This window comes from Chiloscyllium punctatum, chromosome 24, assembly GCF_047496795.1.
Source record: "Chiloscyllium punctatum isolate Juve2018m chromosome 24, sChiPun1.3, whole genome shotgun sequence".
NCBI lineage: Eukaryota > Metazoa > Chordata > Chondrichthyes > Orectolobiformes > Hemiscylliidae > Chiloscyllium > Chiloscyllium punctatum.
Genome location: NC_092762.1, coordinates 43738885 through 43753166, shown reverse-complemented (window position 1 = coordinate 43753166; position 14282 = coordinate 43738885). Strand labels below are relative to the sequence as shown.

Below are 14282 nucleotides of genomic sequence, written 5' to 3'. Positions count from 1 at the left end.
CGCAGGGCAGTGCTAACAAATCAGACTCAATGGCCCTTACATTGTGGCGGTGGAAGCAAGCACAGGGCAGTTTTGCCTGCATTTCCGAACTGTCGCAGTTGCTGCCGTAATCGCGGAACGCGTGGCTTCTGTTTGAATTGATCTCTTTAAGGTCCTCCAAATGCGCGAAATCAGAAATTAGCATAGAATCCCTCGACTGTGGAAACAAGCTACCGACTCTCCCAAGAGTATCCCCCACACACCTAAACCCCCACCTCGTGACTCCGAACCTGCACATGCCTGAAAACAAGGGGCAATTTAGCATGGCCAAAACACCTGCGCTGCACTCCTTTGGACTGTGGGAGGAAACCGGATCCGTCGGACGAAATCCACGCAGACACGGGGAGAATGTGCAAACTCCACACAGGGAGTCGCCCGAGGCTCGAATGCGCCAAGGGTTCGTGGCGATGGGAGGCAGCAGTGAAATCCTGATTATATTTGCAGGTGCTGAAGCTTCGATTTATGGAGACTGCTCTCATCGATGGTCTGCTTTTGTTTTCAAATCAACTCAGACACGTCCAACGGAACCTTCATGCACATCTTTCTTGGTTTGGAGCTGATGGTGATGTGGCCGTGCGTGTGGGAGTGTCGGTGTCTGCGGCTTTGTGGTGGGGTGGATTGTTTCGAGCAGAGAGTGGATGCTGGGGGTAGGGACGGCGCGTGGTGTTGGAGGGTTGATGATGAGGCCGTCTCATGAGCACCGTTCTTACTTTGGCGGTGCTGTGTTGTAGGCTTGCTGATGGCTTTGACGGTGCCAGAGGTGTGTGTTGAGGAGGGTTGCTACAGTAGAGAGAGGACGGTGCGGCAATGGAGTGGGGGGATGATGAAGAGAGACGGCGGCTTGGAATCGGCCCTGCACAGCCGGGGCTGCCAGTCTTTCCGACTGAATCGCGTGGATTGTGTCAGAATGGCTGCGCGAGAGTGTGAAGCGCGAACGTGTTTTCCAGCTCAGGCAGGGAAAGCCGTAGCCGGGCAGGCGGCCTGCCACCAGCCCGGGTAGCTCAGTCGGTAGAGCATCAGACTTTTAATCTGAGGGTCCAGGGTTCAAGTCCCTGCGCGGGCGGGTCGCTTTTAAATCGCTCTGCCACGGGACAACAGCGAAGGCGCAGGGCAGTGCTAACAAATCAGACTCAATGGCCCTTACATTGTGGCGGTGGAAGCAAGCACAGGGCAGTTTTGCCTGCATTTCCGAACTGTCGCAGTTGCTGCCGTAATCGCGGAACGCGTGGCTTCTGTTTGAATTGATCTCTTTAAGGTCCTCCAAATGCGCGAAATCAGAAATTAGCATAGAATCCCTCGACTGTGGAAACAGGCTACCGACTCTCCCAAGAGTATCCCCCACACACCTAAACCCCCACCTCGTGACTCCGAACCTGCACATGCCTGAAAACAAGGGGCAATTTAGCATGGCCAAAACACCTGCGCTGCACTCCTTTGGACTGTGGGAGGAAACCGGATCCGTCGGACGAAATCCACGCAGACACGGGGAGAATGTGCAAACTCCACACAGGGAGTCGCCCGAGGCTCGAATGCGCCAAGGGTTCGTGGCGATGGGAGGCAGCAGTGAAATCCTGATTATATTTGCAGGTGCTGAAGCTTCGATTTATGGAGACTGCTCTCATCGATGGTCTGCTTTTGTTTTCAAATCAACTCAGACACGTCCAACGGAACCTTCATGCACATCTTCCTTGGTTTGGAGCTGATGGTGATGTGGCCGTGCGTGTGGGAGTGTCGGTGTCTGCGGCTTTGTGGTGGGGTGGATTGTTTCGAGCAGAGAGTGGATGCTGGGGGTAGGGACGGCGCGTGGTGTTGGAGGGTTGATGATGAGGCCGTCTCATGAGCACCGTTCTTACTTTGGCGGTGCTGTGTTGTAGGCTTGCTGATGGCTTTGACGGTGCCAGAGGTGTGTGTTGAGGAGGGTTGCTACAGTAGAGAGAGGACGGTGCGGCAATGGAGTGGGGGGATGATGAAGAGAGACGGCGGCTTGGAATCGGCCCTGCACAGCCGGGGCTGCCAGTCTTTCCGACTGAATCGCGTGGATTGTGTCAGAATGGCTGCGCGAGAGTGTGAAGCGCGAACGTGTTTTCCAGCTCAGGCAGGGAAAGCCGTAGCCGGGCAGGCAGCCTGCCACCAGCCCGGGTAGCTCAGTCGGTAGAGCATCAGACTTTTAATCTGAGGGTCCAGGGTTCAAGTCCCTGCTCGGGCGGGTCGCTTTTAAATCGCTCTGCCACGGGACAACAGCGAAGGCGCAGGGCAGTGCTAACAAATCAGACTCAATGGCCCTTACATTGTGGCGGTGGAAGCAAGCACAGGGCAGTTTTGCCTGCATTTCCGAACTGTCGCAGTTGCTGCCGTAATCGCGGAACGCGTGGCTTCTGTTTGAATTGATCTCTTTAAGGTCCTCCAAATGCGCGAAATCAGAAATTAGCATAGAATCCCTCGACTGTGGAAACAAGCTACCGACTCTCCCAAGAGTATCCCCCACACACCTAAACCCCCACCTCGTGACTCCGAACCTGCACATGCCTGAAAACAAGGGGCAATTTAGCATGGCCAAAACACCTGCGCTGCACTCCTTTGGACTGTGGGAGGAAACCGGATCCGTCGGACGAAATCCACGCAGACACGGGGAGAATGTGCAAACTCCACACAGGGAGTCGCCCGAGGCTCGAATGCGCCAAGGGTTCGTGGCGATGGGAGGCAGCAGTGAAATCCTGATTATATTTGCAGGTGCTGAAGCTTCGATTTATGGAGACTGCTCTCATCGATGGTCTGCTTTTGTTTTCAAATCAACTCAGACACGTCCAACGGAACCTTCATGCACATCTTCCTTGGTTTGGAGCTGATGGTGATGTGGCCGTGCGTGTGGGAGTGTCGGTGTCTGCGGCTTTGTGGTGGGGTGGATTGTTTCGAGCAGAGAGTGGATGCTGGGGGTAGGGACGGCGCGTGGTGTTGGAGGGTTGATGATGAGGCCGTCTCATGAGCACCGTTCTTACTTTGGCGGTGCTGTGTTGTAGGCTTGCTGATGGCTTTGACGGTGCCAGAGGTGTGTGTTGAGGAGGGTTGCTACAGTAGAGAGAGGACGGTGCGGCAATGGAGTGGGGGGATGATGAAGAGAGACGGCGGCTTGGAATCGGCCCTGCACAGCCGGGGCTGCCAGTCTTTCCGACTGAATCGCGTGGATTGTGTCAGAATGGCTGCGCGAGAGTGTGAAGCGCGAACGTGTTTTCCAGCTCAGGCAGGGAAAGCCGTAGCCGGGCAGGCGGCCTGCCACCAGCCCGGGTAGCTCAGTCGGTAGAGCATCAAACTTTTAATCTGAGGGTCCAGGGTTCAAGTCCCTGCTCGGGCGGGTCGCTTTTAAATCGCTCTGCCACGTGACAACAGCGAAGGCGCAGGGCAGTGCTAACAAATCAGACTCAATGGCCCTTACATTGTGGCGGTGGAAGCAAGCACAGGGCAGTTTTGCCTGCATTTCCGAACTGTCGCAGTTGCTGCCGTAATCGCGGAACGCGTGGCTTCTGTTTGAATTGATCTCTTTAAGGTCCTCCAAATGCGCGAAATCAGAAATTAGCATAGAATCCCTCGACTGTGGAAACAAGCTACCGACTCTCCCAAGAGTATCCCCTACACACCTAAACCCCCACCTCGTGACTCCGAACCTGCACATGCCTGAAAACAAGGGGCAATTTAGCATGGCCAAAACACCTGCGCTGCACTCCTTTGGACTGTGGGAGGAAACCGGATCCGTCGGACGAAATCCACGCAGACACGGGGAGAATGTGCAAACTCCACACAGGGAGTCGCCCGAGGCTCGAATGCGCCAAGGGTTCGTGGCGATGGGAGGCAGCAGTGAAATCCTGATTATATTTGCAGGTGCTGAAGCTTCGATTTATGGAGACTGCTCTCATCGATGGTCTGCTTTTGTTTTCAAATCAACTCAGACACGTCCAACGGAACCTTCATGCACATCTTCCTTGGTTTGGAGCTGATGGTGATGTGGCCGTGCGTGTGGGAGTGTCGGTGTCTGCGGCTTTGTGGTGGGGTGGATTGTTTCGAGCAGAGAGTGGATGCTGGGGGTAGGGACGGCGCGTGGTGTTGGAGGGTTGATGATGAGGCCGTCTCATGAGCACCGTTCTTACTTTGGCGGTGCTGTGTTGTAGGCTTGCTGATGGCTTTGACGGTGCCAGAGGTGTGTGTTGAGGAGGGTTGCTACAGTAGAGAGAGGACGGTGCGGCAATGGAGTGGGGGGATGATGAAGAGAGACGGCGGCTTGGAATCGGCCCTGCACAGCCGGGGCTGCCAGTCTTTCCGACTGAATCGCGTGGATTGTGTCAGAATGGCTGCGCGAGAGTGTGAAGCGCGAACGTGTTTTCCAGCTCAGGCAGGGAAAGCCGTAGCCGGGCAGGCGGCCTGCCACCAGCCCGGGTAGCTCAGTCGGTAGAGCATCAGACTTTTAATCTGAGGGTCCAGGGTTCAAGTCCCTGCTCGGGCGGGTCGCTTTTAAATCGCTCTGCCACGGGACAACAGCGAAGGCGCAGGGCAGTGCTAACAAATCAGACTCAATGGCCCTTACATTGTGGCGGTGGAAGCAAGCACAGGGCAGTTTTGCCTGCATTTCCGAACTGTCGCAGTTGCTGCCGTAATCGCGGAACGCGTGGCTTCTGTTTGAATTGATCTCTTTAAGGTCCTCCAAATGCGCGAAATCAGAAATTAGCATAGAATCCCTCGACTGTGGAAACAGGCTACCGACTCTCCCAAGAGTATCCCCCACACACCTAAACCCCCACCTCGTGACTCCGAACCTGCACATGCCTGAAAACAAGGGGCAATTTAGCATGGCCAAAACACCTGCGCTGCACTCCTTTGGACTGTGGGAGGAAACCGGATCCGTCGGACGAAATCCACGCAGACACGGGGAGAATGTGCAAACTCCACACAGGGAGTCGCCCGAGGCTCGAATGCGCCAAGGGTTCGTGGCGATGGGAGGCAGCAGTGAAATCCTGATTATATTTGCAGGTGCTGAAGCTTCGATTTATGGAGACTGCTCTCATCGATGGTCTGCTTTTGTTTTCAAATCAACTCAGACACGTCCAACGGAACCTTCATGCACATCTTCCTTGGTTTGGAGCTGATGGTGATGTGGCCGTGCGTGTGGGAGTGTCGGTGTCTGCGGCTTTGTGGTGGGGTGGATTGTTTCGAGCAGAGAGTGGATGCTGGGGGTAGGGACGGCGCGTGGTGTTGGAGGGTTGATGATGAGGCCGTCTCATGAGCACCGTTCTTACTTTGGCGGTGCTGTGTTGTAGGCTTGCTGATGGCTTTGACGGTGCCAGAGGTGTGTGTTGAGGAGGGTTGCTACAGTAGAGAGAGGACGGTGCGGCAATGGAGTGGGGGGATGATGAAGAGAGACGGCGGCTTGGAATCGGCCCTGCACAGCCGGGGCTGCCAGTCTTTCCGACTGAATCGCGTGGATTGTGTCAGAATGGCTGCGCGAGAGTGTGAAGCGCGAACGTGTTTTCCAGCTCAGGCAGGGAAAGCCGTAGCCGGGCAGGCGGCCTGCCACCAGCCCGGGTAGCTCAGTCGGTAGAGCATCAGACTTTTAATCTGAGGGTCCAGGGTTCAAGTCCCTGCTCGGGCGGGTCGCTTTTAAATCGCTCTGCCACGGGACAACAGCGAAGGCGCAGGGCAGTGCTAACAAATCAGACTCAATGGCCCTTACATTGTGGCGGTGGAAGCAAGCACAGGGCAGTTTTGCCTGCATTTCCGAACTGTCGCAGTTGCTGCCGTAATCGCGGAACGCGTGGCTTCTGTTTGAATTGATCTCTTTAAGGTCCTCCAAATGCGCGAAATCAGAAATTAGCATAGAATCCCTCGACTGTGGAAACAGGCTACCGACTCTCCCAAGAGTATCCCCCACACACCTAAACCCCCACCTCGTGACTCCGAACCTGCACATGCCTGAAAACAAGGGGCAATTTAGCATGGCCAAAACACCTGCGCTGCACTCCTTTGGACTGTGGGAGGAAACCGGATCCGTCGGACGAAATCCACGCAGACACGGGGAGAATGTGCAAACTCCACACAGGGAGTCGCCCGAGGCTCGAATGCGCCAAGGGTTCGTGGCGATGGGAGGCAGCAGTGAAATCCTGATTATATTTGCAGGTGCTGAAGCTTCGATTTATGGAGACTGCTCTCATCGATGGTCAGCTTTTTTTTTTCAAATCAACTCAGACACGTCCAACGGAACCTGCATGCACATCTTCCTTGGTTTGGAGCTGATGGTGATGTGGCCGTGCGTGTGGGAGTGTCGGTGTCTGCGGCTTTGTGGTGGGGTGGATTGTTTCGAGCAGAGAGTGGATGCTGGGGGTAGGGACGGCGCGTGGTGTTGGAGGGTTGATGATGAGGCCGTCTCATGAGCACCGTTCTTACTTTGGCGGTGCTGTGTTGTAGGCTTGCTGATGGCTTTGACGGTGCCAGAGGTGTGTGTTGAGGAGGGTTGCTACAGTAGAGAGAGGACGGTGCGGCAATGGAGTGGGGGGATGATGAAGAGAGACGGCGGCTTGGAATCGGCCCTGCACAGCCGGGGCTGCCAGTCTTTCCGACTGAATCGCGTGGATTGTGTCAGAATGGCTGCGCGAGAGTGTGAAGCGCGAACGTGTTTTCCAGCTCAGGCAGGGAAAGCCGTAGCCGGGCAGGCGGCCTGCCACGAGCACGGGTAGCTCAGTCGGTAGAGCATCAGACTTTTAATCTGAGGGTCCAGGGTTCAAGTCCCTGCTCGGGCGGGTCGCTTTTAAATCGCTCTGCCACGGGACAACAGCGAAGGCGCAGGGCAGTGCTAACAAATCAGACTCAATGGCCCTTACATTGTGGCGGTGGAAGCAAGCACAGGGCAGTTTTGCCTGCATTTCCGAACTGTCGCAGTTGCTGCCGTAATCGCGGAACGCGTGGCTTCTGTTTGAATTGATCTCTTTAAGGTCCTCCAAATGCGCGAAATCAGAAATTAGCATAGAATCCCTCGACTGTGGAAACAAGCTACCGACTCTCCCAAGAGTATCCCCCACACACCTAAACCCCCACCTCGTGACTCCGAACCTGCACATGCCTGAAAACAAGGGGCAATTTAGCATGGCCAAAACACCTGCGCTGCACTCCTTTGGACTGTGGGAGGAAACCGGATCCGTCGGACGAAATCCACGCAGACACGGGGAGAATGTGCAAACTCCACACAGGGAGTCGCCCGAGGCTCGAATGCGCCAAGGGTTCGTGGCGATGGGAGGCAGCAGTGAAATCCTGATTATATTTGCAGGTGCTGAAGCTTCGATTTATGGAGACTGCTCTCATCGATGGTCTGCTTTTGTTTTCAAATCAACTCAGACACGTCCAACGGAACCTTCATGCACATCTTCCTTGGTTTGGAGCTGATGGTGATGTGGCCGTGCGTGTGGGAGTGTCGGTGTCTGCGGCTTTGTGGTGGGGTGGATTGTTTCGAGCAGAGAGTGGATGCTGGGGGTAGGGACGGCGCGTGGTGTTGGAGGGTTGATGATGAGGCCGTCTCATGAGCACCGTTCTTACTTTGGCGGTGCTGTGTTGTAGGCTTGCTGATGGCTTTCACGGTGCCAGAGGTGTGTGTTGAGGAGGGTTGCTACAGTAGAGAGAGGACGGTGCGGCAATGGAGTGGGGGGATGATGAAGAGAGACGGCGGCTTGGAATGGGCCCTGCACAGCCGGGGCTGCCAGTCTTTCCGACTGAATCGCGTGGATTGTGTCAGAATGGCTGCGCGAGAGTGTGAAGCGCGAACGTGTTTTCCAGCTCAGGCAGGGAAAGCCGTAGCCGGGCAGGCGGCCTGCCACCAGCCCGGGTAGCTCAGTCGGTAGAGCATCAGACTTTTAATCTGAGGGTCCAGGGTTCAAGTCCCTGCTCGGGCGGGTCGCTTTTAAATCGCTCTGCCACGGGACAACAGCGAAGGCGCAGGGCAGTGCTAACAAATCAGACTCAATGGCCCTTACATTGTGGCGGTGGAAGCAAGCACAGGGCAGTTTTGCCTGCATTTCCGAACTGTCGCAGTTGCTGCCGTAATCGCGGAACGCGTGGCTTCTGTTTGAATTGATCTCTTTAAGGTCCTCCAAATGCGCGAAATCAGAAATTAGCATAGAATCCCTCGACTGTGGAAACAGGCTACCGACTCTCCCAAGAGTATCCCCCACACACCTAAACCCCCACCTCGTGACTCCGAACCTGCACATGCCTGAAAACAAGGGGCAATTTAGCATGGCCAAAACACCTGCGCTGCACTCCTTTGGACTGTGGGAGGAAACCGGATCCGTCGGACGAAATCCACGCAGACACGGGGAGAATGTGCAAACTCCACACAGGGAGTCGCCCGAGGCTCGAATGCGCCAAGGGTTCGTGGCGATGGGAGGCAGCAGTGAAATCCTGATTATATTTGCAGGTGCTGAAGCTTCGATTTATGGAGACTGCTCTCATCGATGGTCAGCTTTTTTTTTTCAAATCAACTCAGACACGTCCAACGGAACCTGCATGCACATCTTCCTTGGTTTGGAGCTGATGGTGATGTGGCCGTGCGTGTGGGAGTGTCGGTGTCTGCGGCTTTGTGGTGGGGTGGATTGTTTCGAGCAGAGAGTGGATGCTGGGGGTAGGGACGGCGCGTGGTGTTGGAGGGTTGATGATGAGGCCGTCTCATGAGCACCGTTCTTACTTTGGCGGTGCTGTGTTGTAGGCTTGCTGATGGCTTTGACGGTGCCAGAGGTGTGTGTTGAGGAGGGTTGCTACAGTAGAGAGAGGACGGTGCGGCAATGGAGTGGGGGGATGATGAAGAGAGACGGCGGCTTGGAATCGGCCCTGCACAGCCGGGGCTGCCAGTCTTTCCGACTGAATCGCGTGGATTGTGTCAGAATGGCTGCGCGAGAGTGTGAAGCGCGAACGTGTTTTCCAGCTCAGGCAGGGAAAGCCGTAGCCGGGCAGGCGGCCTGCCACGAGCACGGGTAGCTCAGTCGGTAGAGCATCAGACTTTTAATCTGAGGGTCCAGGGTTCAAGTCCCTGCTCGGGCGGGTCGCTTTTAAATCGCTCTGCCACGGGACAACAGCGAAGGCGCAGGGCAGTGCTAACAAATCAGACTCAATGGCCCTTACATTGTGGCGGTGGAAGCAAGCACAGGGCAGTTTTGCCTGCATTTCCGAACTGTCGCAGTTGCTGCCGTAATCGCGGAACGCGTGGCTTCTGTTTGAATTGATCTCTTTAAGGTCCTCCAAATGCGCGAAATCAGAAATTAGCATAGAATCCCTCGACTGTGGAAACAAGCTACCGACTCTCCCAAGAGTATCCCCCACACACCTAAACCCCCACCTCGTGACTCCGAACCTGCACATGCCTGAAAACAAGGGGCAATTTAGCATGGCCAAAACACCTGCGCTGCACTCCTTTGGACTGTGGGAGGAAACCGGATCCGTCGGACGAAATCCACGCAGACACGGGGAGAATGTGCAAACTCCACACAGGGAGTCGCCCGAGGCTCGAATGCGCCAAGGGTTCGTGGCGATGGGAGGCAGCAGTGAAATCCTGATTATATTTGCAGGTGCTGAAGCTTCGATTTATGGAGACTGCTCTCATCGATGGTCTGCTTTTGTTTTCAAATCAACTCAGACACGTCCAACGGAACCTTCATGCACATCTTCCTTGGTTTGGAGCTGATGGTGATGTGGCCGTGCGTGTGGGAGTGTCGGTGTCTGCGGCTTTGTGGTGGGGTGGATTGTTTCGAGCAGAGAGTGGATGCTGGGGGTAGGGACGGCGCGTGGTGTTGGAGGGTTGATGATGAGGCCGTCTCATGAGCACCGTTCTTACTTTGGCGGTGCTGTGTTGTAGGCTTGCTGATGGCTTTCACGGTGCCAGAGGTGTGTGTTGAGGAGGGTTGCTACAGTAGAGAGAGGACGGTGCGGCAATGGAGTGGGGGGATGATGAAGAGAGACGGCGGCTTGGAATGGGCCCTGCACAGCCGGGGCTGCCAGTCTTTCCGACTGAATCGCGTGGATTGTGTCAGAATGGCTGCGCGAGAGTGTGAAGCGCGAACGTGTTTTCCAGCTCAGGCAGGGAAAGCCGTAGCCGGGCAGGCGGCCTGCCACCAGCCCGGGTAGCTCAGTCGGTAGAGCATCAGACTTTTAATCTGAGGGTCCAGGGTTCAAGTCCCTGCTCGGGCGGGTCGCTTTTAAATCGCTCTGCCACGGGACAACAGCGAAGGCGCAGGGCAGTGCTAACAAATCAGACTCAATGGCCCTTACATTGTGGCGGTGGAAGCAAGCACAGGGCAGTTTTGCCTGCATTTCCGAACTGTCGCAGTTGCTGCCGTAATCGCGGAACGCGTGGCTTCTGTTTGAATTGATCTCTTTAAGGTCCTCCAAATGCGCGAAATCAGAAATTAGCATAGAATCCCTCGACTGTGGAAACAGGCTACCGACTCTCCCAAGAGTATCCCCCACACACCTAAACCCCCACCTCGTGACTCCGAACCTGCACATGCCTGAAAACAAGGGGCAATTTAGCATGGCCAAAACACCTGCGCTGCACTCCTTTGGACTGTGGGAGGAAACCGGATCCGTCGGACGAAATCCACGCAGACACGGGGAGAATGTGCAAACTCCACACAGGGAGTCGCCCGAGGCTCGAATGCGCCAAGGGTTCGTGGCGATGGGAGGCAGCAGTGAAATCCTGATTATATTTGCAGGTGCTGAAGCTTCGATTTATGGAGACTGCTCTCATCGATGGTCTGCTTTTGTTTTCAAATCAACTCAGACACGTCCAACGGAACCTTCATGCACATCTTCCTTGGTTTGGAGCTGATGGTGATGTGGCCGTGCGTGTGGGAGTGTCGGTGTCTGCGGCTTTGTGGTGGGGTGGATTGTTTCGAGCAGAGAGTGGATGCTGGGGGTAGGGACGGCGCGTGGTGTTGGAGGGTTGATGATGAGGCCGTCTCATGAGCACCGTTCTTACTTTGGCGGTGCTGTGTTGTAGGCTTGCTGATGGCTTTGACGGTGCCAGAGGTGTGTGTTGAGGAGGGTTGCTACAGTAGAGAGAGGACGGTGCGGCAATGGAGTGGGGGGATGATGAAGAGAGACGGCGGCTTGGAATCGGCCCTGCACAGCCGGGGCTGCCAGTCTTTCCGACTGAATCGCGTGGATTGTGTCAGAATGGCTGCGCGAGAGTGTGAAGCGCGAACGTGTTTTCCAGCTCAGGCAGGGAAAGCCGTAGCCGGGCAGGCGGCCTGCCACCAGCCCGGGTAGCTCAGTCGGTAGAGCATCAGACTTTTAATCTGAGGGTCCAGGGTTCAAGTCCCTGCTCGGGCGGGTCGCTTTTAAATCGCTCTGCCACGGGACAACAGCGAAGGCGCAGGGCAGTGCTAACAAATCAGACTCAATGGCCCTTACATTGTGGCGGTGGAAGCAAGCACAGGGCAGTTTTGCCTGCATTTCCGAACTGTCGCAGTTGCTGCCGTAATCGCGGAACGCGTGGCTTCTGTTTGAATTGATCTCTTTAAGGTCCTCCAAATGCGCGAAATCAGAAATTAGCATAGAATCCCTCGACTGTGGAAACAGGCTACCGACTCTCCCAAGAGTATCCCCCACACACCTAAACCCCCACCTCGTGACTCCGAACCTGCACATGCCTGAAAACAAGGGGCAATTTAGCATGGCCAAAACACCTGCGCTGCACTCCTTTGGACTGTGGGAGGAAACCGGATCCGTCGGACGAAATCCACGCAGACACGGGGAGAATGTGCAAACTCCACACAGGGAGTCGCCCGAGGCTCGAATGCGCCAAGGGTTCGTGGCGATGGGAGGCAGCAGTGAAATCCTGATTATATTTGCAGGTGCTGAAGCTTCGATTTATGGAGACTGCTCTCATCGATGGTCAGCTTTTTTTTTTCAAATCAACTCAGACACGTCCAACGGAACCTTCATGCACATCTTCCTTGGTTTGGAGCTGATGGTGATGTGGCCGTGCGTGTGGGAGTGTCGGTGTCTGCGGCTTTGTGGTGGGGTGGATTGTTTCGAGCAGAGAGTGGATGCTGGGGGTAGGGACGGCGCGTGGTGTTGGAGGGTTGATGATGAGGCCGTCTCATGAGCACCGTTCTTACTTTGGCGGTGCTGTGTTGTAGGCTTGCTGATGGCTTTGACGGTGCCAGAGGTGTGTGTTGAGGAGGGTTGCTACAGTAGAGAGAGGACGGTGCGGCAATGGAGTGGGGGGATGATGAAGAGAGACGGCGGCTTGGAATCGGCCCTGCACAGCCGGGGCTGCCAGTCTTTCCGACTGAATCGCGTGGATTGTGTCAGAATGGCTGCGCGAGAGTGTGAAGCGCGAACGTGTTTTCCAGCTCAGGCAGGGAAAGCCGTAGCCGGGCAGGCGGCCTGCCACCAGCCCGGGTAGCTCAGTCGGTAGAGCATCAGACTTTTAATCTGAGGGTCCAGGGTTCAAGTCCCTGCTCGGGCGGGTCGCTTTTAAATCGCTCTGCCACGGGACAACAGCGAAGGCGCAGGGCAGTGCTAACAAATCAGACTCAATGGCCCTTACATTGTGGCGGTGGAAGCAAGCACAGGGCAGTTTTGCCTGCATTTCCGAACTGTCGCAGTTGCTGCCGTAATCGCGGAACGCGTGGCTTCTGTTTGAATTGATCTCTTTAAGGTCCTCCAAATGCGCGAAATCAGAAATTAGCATAGAATCCCTCGACTGTGGAAACAAGCTACCGACTCTCCCAAGAGTATCCCCCACACACCTAAACCCCCACCTCGTGACTCCGAACCTGCACATGCCTGAAAACAAGGGGCAATTTAGCATGGCCAAAACACCTGCGCTGCACTCCTTTGGACTGTGGGAGGAAACCGGATCCGTCGGACGAAATCCACGCAGACACGGGGAGAATGTGCAAACTCCACACAGGGAGTCGCCCGAGGCTCGAATGCGCCAAGGGTTCGTGGTGATGGGAGGCAGCAGTGAAATCCTGATTATATTTGCAGGTGCTGAAGCTTCGATTTATGGAGACTGCTCTCATCGATGGTCAGCTTTTTTTTTTCAAATCAACTCAGACACGTCCAACGGAACCTTCATGCACATCTTCCTTGGTTTGGAGCTGATGGTGATGTGGCCGTGCGTGTGGGAGTGTCGGTGTCTGCGGCTTTGTGGTGGGGTGGATTGTTTCGAGCAGAGAGTGGATGCTGGGGGTAGGGACGGCGCGTGGTGTTGGAGGGTTGATGATGAGGCCGTCTCATGAGCACCGTTCTTACTTTGGCGGTGCTGTGTTGTAGGCTTCCTGATGGCTTTGACGGTGCCAGAGGTGTGTGTTGAGGAGGGTTGCTACAGTAGAGAGAGGACGGTGCGGCAATGGAGTGGGGGGATGATGAAGAGAGACGGCGGCTTGGAATCGGCCCTGCACAGCCGGGGCTGCCAGTCTTTCCGACTGAATCGCGTGGATTGTGTCAGAATGGCTGCGCGAGAGTGTGAAGCGCGAACGTGTTTTCCAGCTCAGGCAGGGAAAGCCGTAGCCGGGCAGGCGGCCTGCCACGAGCCCGGGTAGCTCAGTCGGTAGAGCATCAGACTTTTAATCTGAGGGTCCAGGGTTCAAGTCCCTGCTCGGGCGGGTCGCTTTTAAATCGCTCTGCCACGGGACAACAGCGAAGGCGCAGGGCAGTGCTAACAAATCAGACTCAATGGCCCTTACATTGTGGCGGTGGAAGCAAGCACAGGGCAGTTTTGCCTGCATTTCCGAACTGTCGCAGTTGCTGCCGTAATCGCGGAACGCGTGGCTTCTGTTTGAATTGATCTCTTTAAGGTCCTCCAAATGCGCGAAATCAGAAATTAGCATAGAATCCCTCGACTGTGGAAACAGGCTACCGACTCTCCCAAGAGTATCCCCCACACACCTAAACCCCCACCTCGTGACTCCGAACCTGCACATGCCTGAAAACAAGGGGCAATTTAGCATGGCCAAAACACCTGCGCTGCACTCCTTTGGACTGTGGGAGGAAACCGGATCCGTCGGACGAAATCCACGCAGACACGGGGAGAATGTGCAAACTCCACACAGGGAGTCGCCCGAGGCTCGAATGCGCCAAGGGTTCGTGGCGATGGGAGGCAGCAGTGAAATCCTGATTATATTTGCAGGTGCTGAAGCTTCGATTTATGGAGACTGCTCTCATCGATGGTCTGCTTTTGTTTTCAAATCAACTCAGACACGTCCAAC

The 14282-nt window shown here is 55.5% G+C and overlaps 12 non-coding genes across 12 annotated transcripts; all 12 read left to right on the top strand.

Annotated features, from left to right (window-relative positions):
- Positions 1-1029: 1029 nt before the first annotated feature.
- trnak-uuu (transfer RNA lysine (anticodon UUU)) lies at positions 1030-1102 on the top strand. The gene has a single exon. It is a non-coding gene; the product is annotated as a tRNA-Lys (tRNA).
- Positions 1103-2172: 1070 nt separating this feature from the next.
- Positions 2173-2245, top strand: trnak-uuu (transfer RNA lysine (anticodon UUU)). The gene has a single exon. It is a non-coding gene; the product is annotated as a tRNA-Lys (tRNA).
- Positions 2246-3315: 1070 nt separating this feature from the next.
- On the top strand, positions 3316-3388 carry trnak-uuu (transfer RNA lysine (anticodon UUU)). The gene has a single exon. It is a non-coding gene; the product is annotated as a tRNA-Lys (tRNA).
- Positions 3389-4458: 1070 nt separating this feature from the next.
- Positions 4459-4531, top strand: trnak-uuu (transfer RNA lysine (anticodon UUU)). The gene has a single exon. It is a non-coding gene; the product is annotated as a tRNA-Lys (tRNA).
- Positions 4532-5601: 1070 nt separating this feature from the next.
- trnak-uuu (transfer RNA lysine (anticodon UUU)) lies at positions 5602-5674 on the top strand. Its single transcript has one exon. It is a non-coding gene; the product is annotated as a tRNA-Lys (tRNA).
- A 1071-nt stretch (positions 5675-6745) lies between these two features.
- trnak-uuu (transfer RNA lysine (anticodon UUU)) lies at positions 6746-6818 on the top strand. The gene has a single exon. It is a non-coding gene; the product is annotated as a tRNA-Lys (tRNA).
- A 1070-nt stretch (positions 6819-7888) lies between these two features.
- On the top strand, positions 7889-7961 carry trnak-uuu (transfer RNA lysine (anticodon UUU)). Its single transcript has one exon. It is a non-coding gene; the product is annotated as a tRNA-Lys (tRNA).
- A 1071-nt stretch (positions 7962-9032) lies between these two features.
- Positions 9033-9105, top strand: trnak-uuu (transfer RNA lysine (anticodon UUU)). The gene has a single exon. It is a non-coding gene; the product is annotated as a tRNA-Lys (tRNA).
- A 1070-nt stretch (positions 9106-10175) lies between these two features.
- Positions 10176-10248, top strand: trnak-uuu (transfer RNA lysine (anticodon UUU)). Its single transcript has one exon. It is a non-coding gene; the product is annotated as a tRNA-Lys (tRNA).
- Positions 10249-11318: 1070 nt separating this feature from the next.
- trnak-uuu (transfer RNA lysine (anticodon UUU)) lies at positions 11319-11391 on the top strand. Its single transcript has one exon. It is a non-coding gene; the product is annotated as a tRNA-Lys (tRNA).
- A 1071-nt stretch (positions 11392-12462) lies between these two features.
- On the top strand, positions 12463-12535 carry trnak-uuu (transfer RNA lysine (anticodon UUU)). The gene has a single exon. It is a non-coding gene; the product is annotated as a tRNA-Lys (tRNA).
- Positions 12536-13606: 1071 nt separating this feature from the next.
- trnak-uuu (transfer RNA lysine (anticodon UUU)) lies at positions 13607-13679 on the top strand. The gene has a single exon. It is a non-coding gene; the product is annotated as a tRNA-Lys (tRNA).
- Positions 13680-14282: the final 603 nt, after the last annotated feature.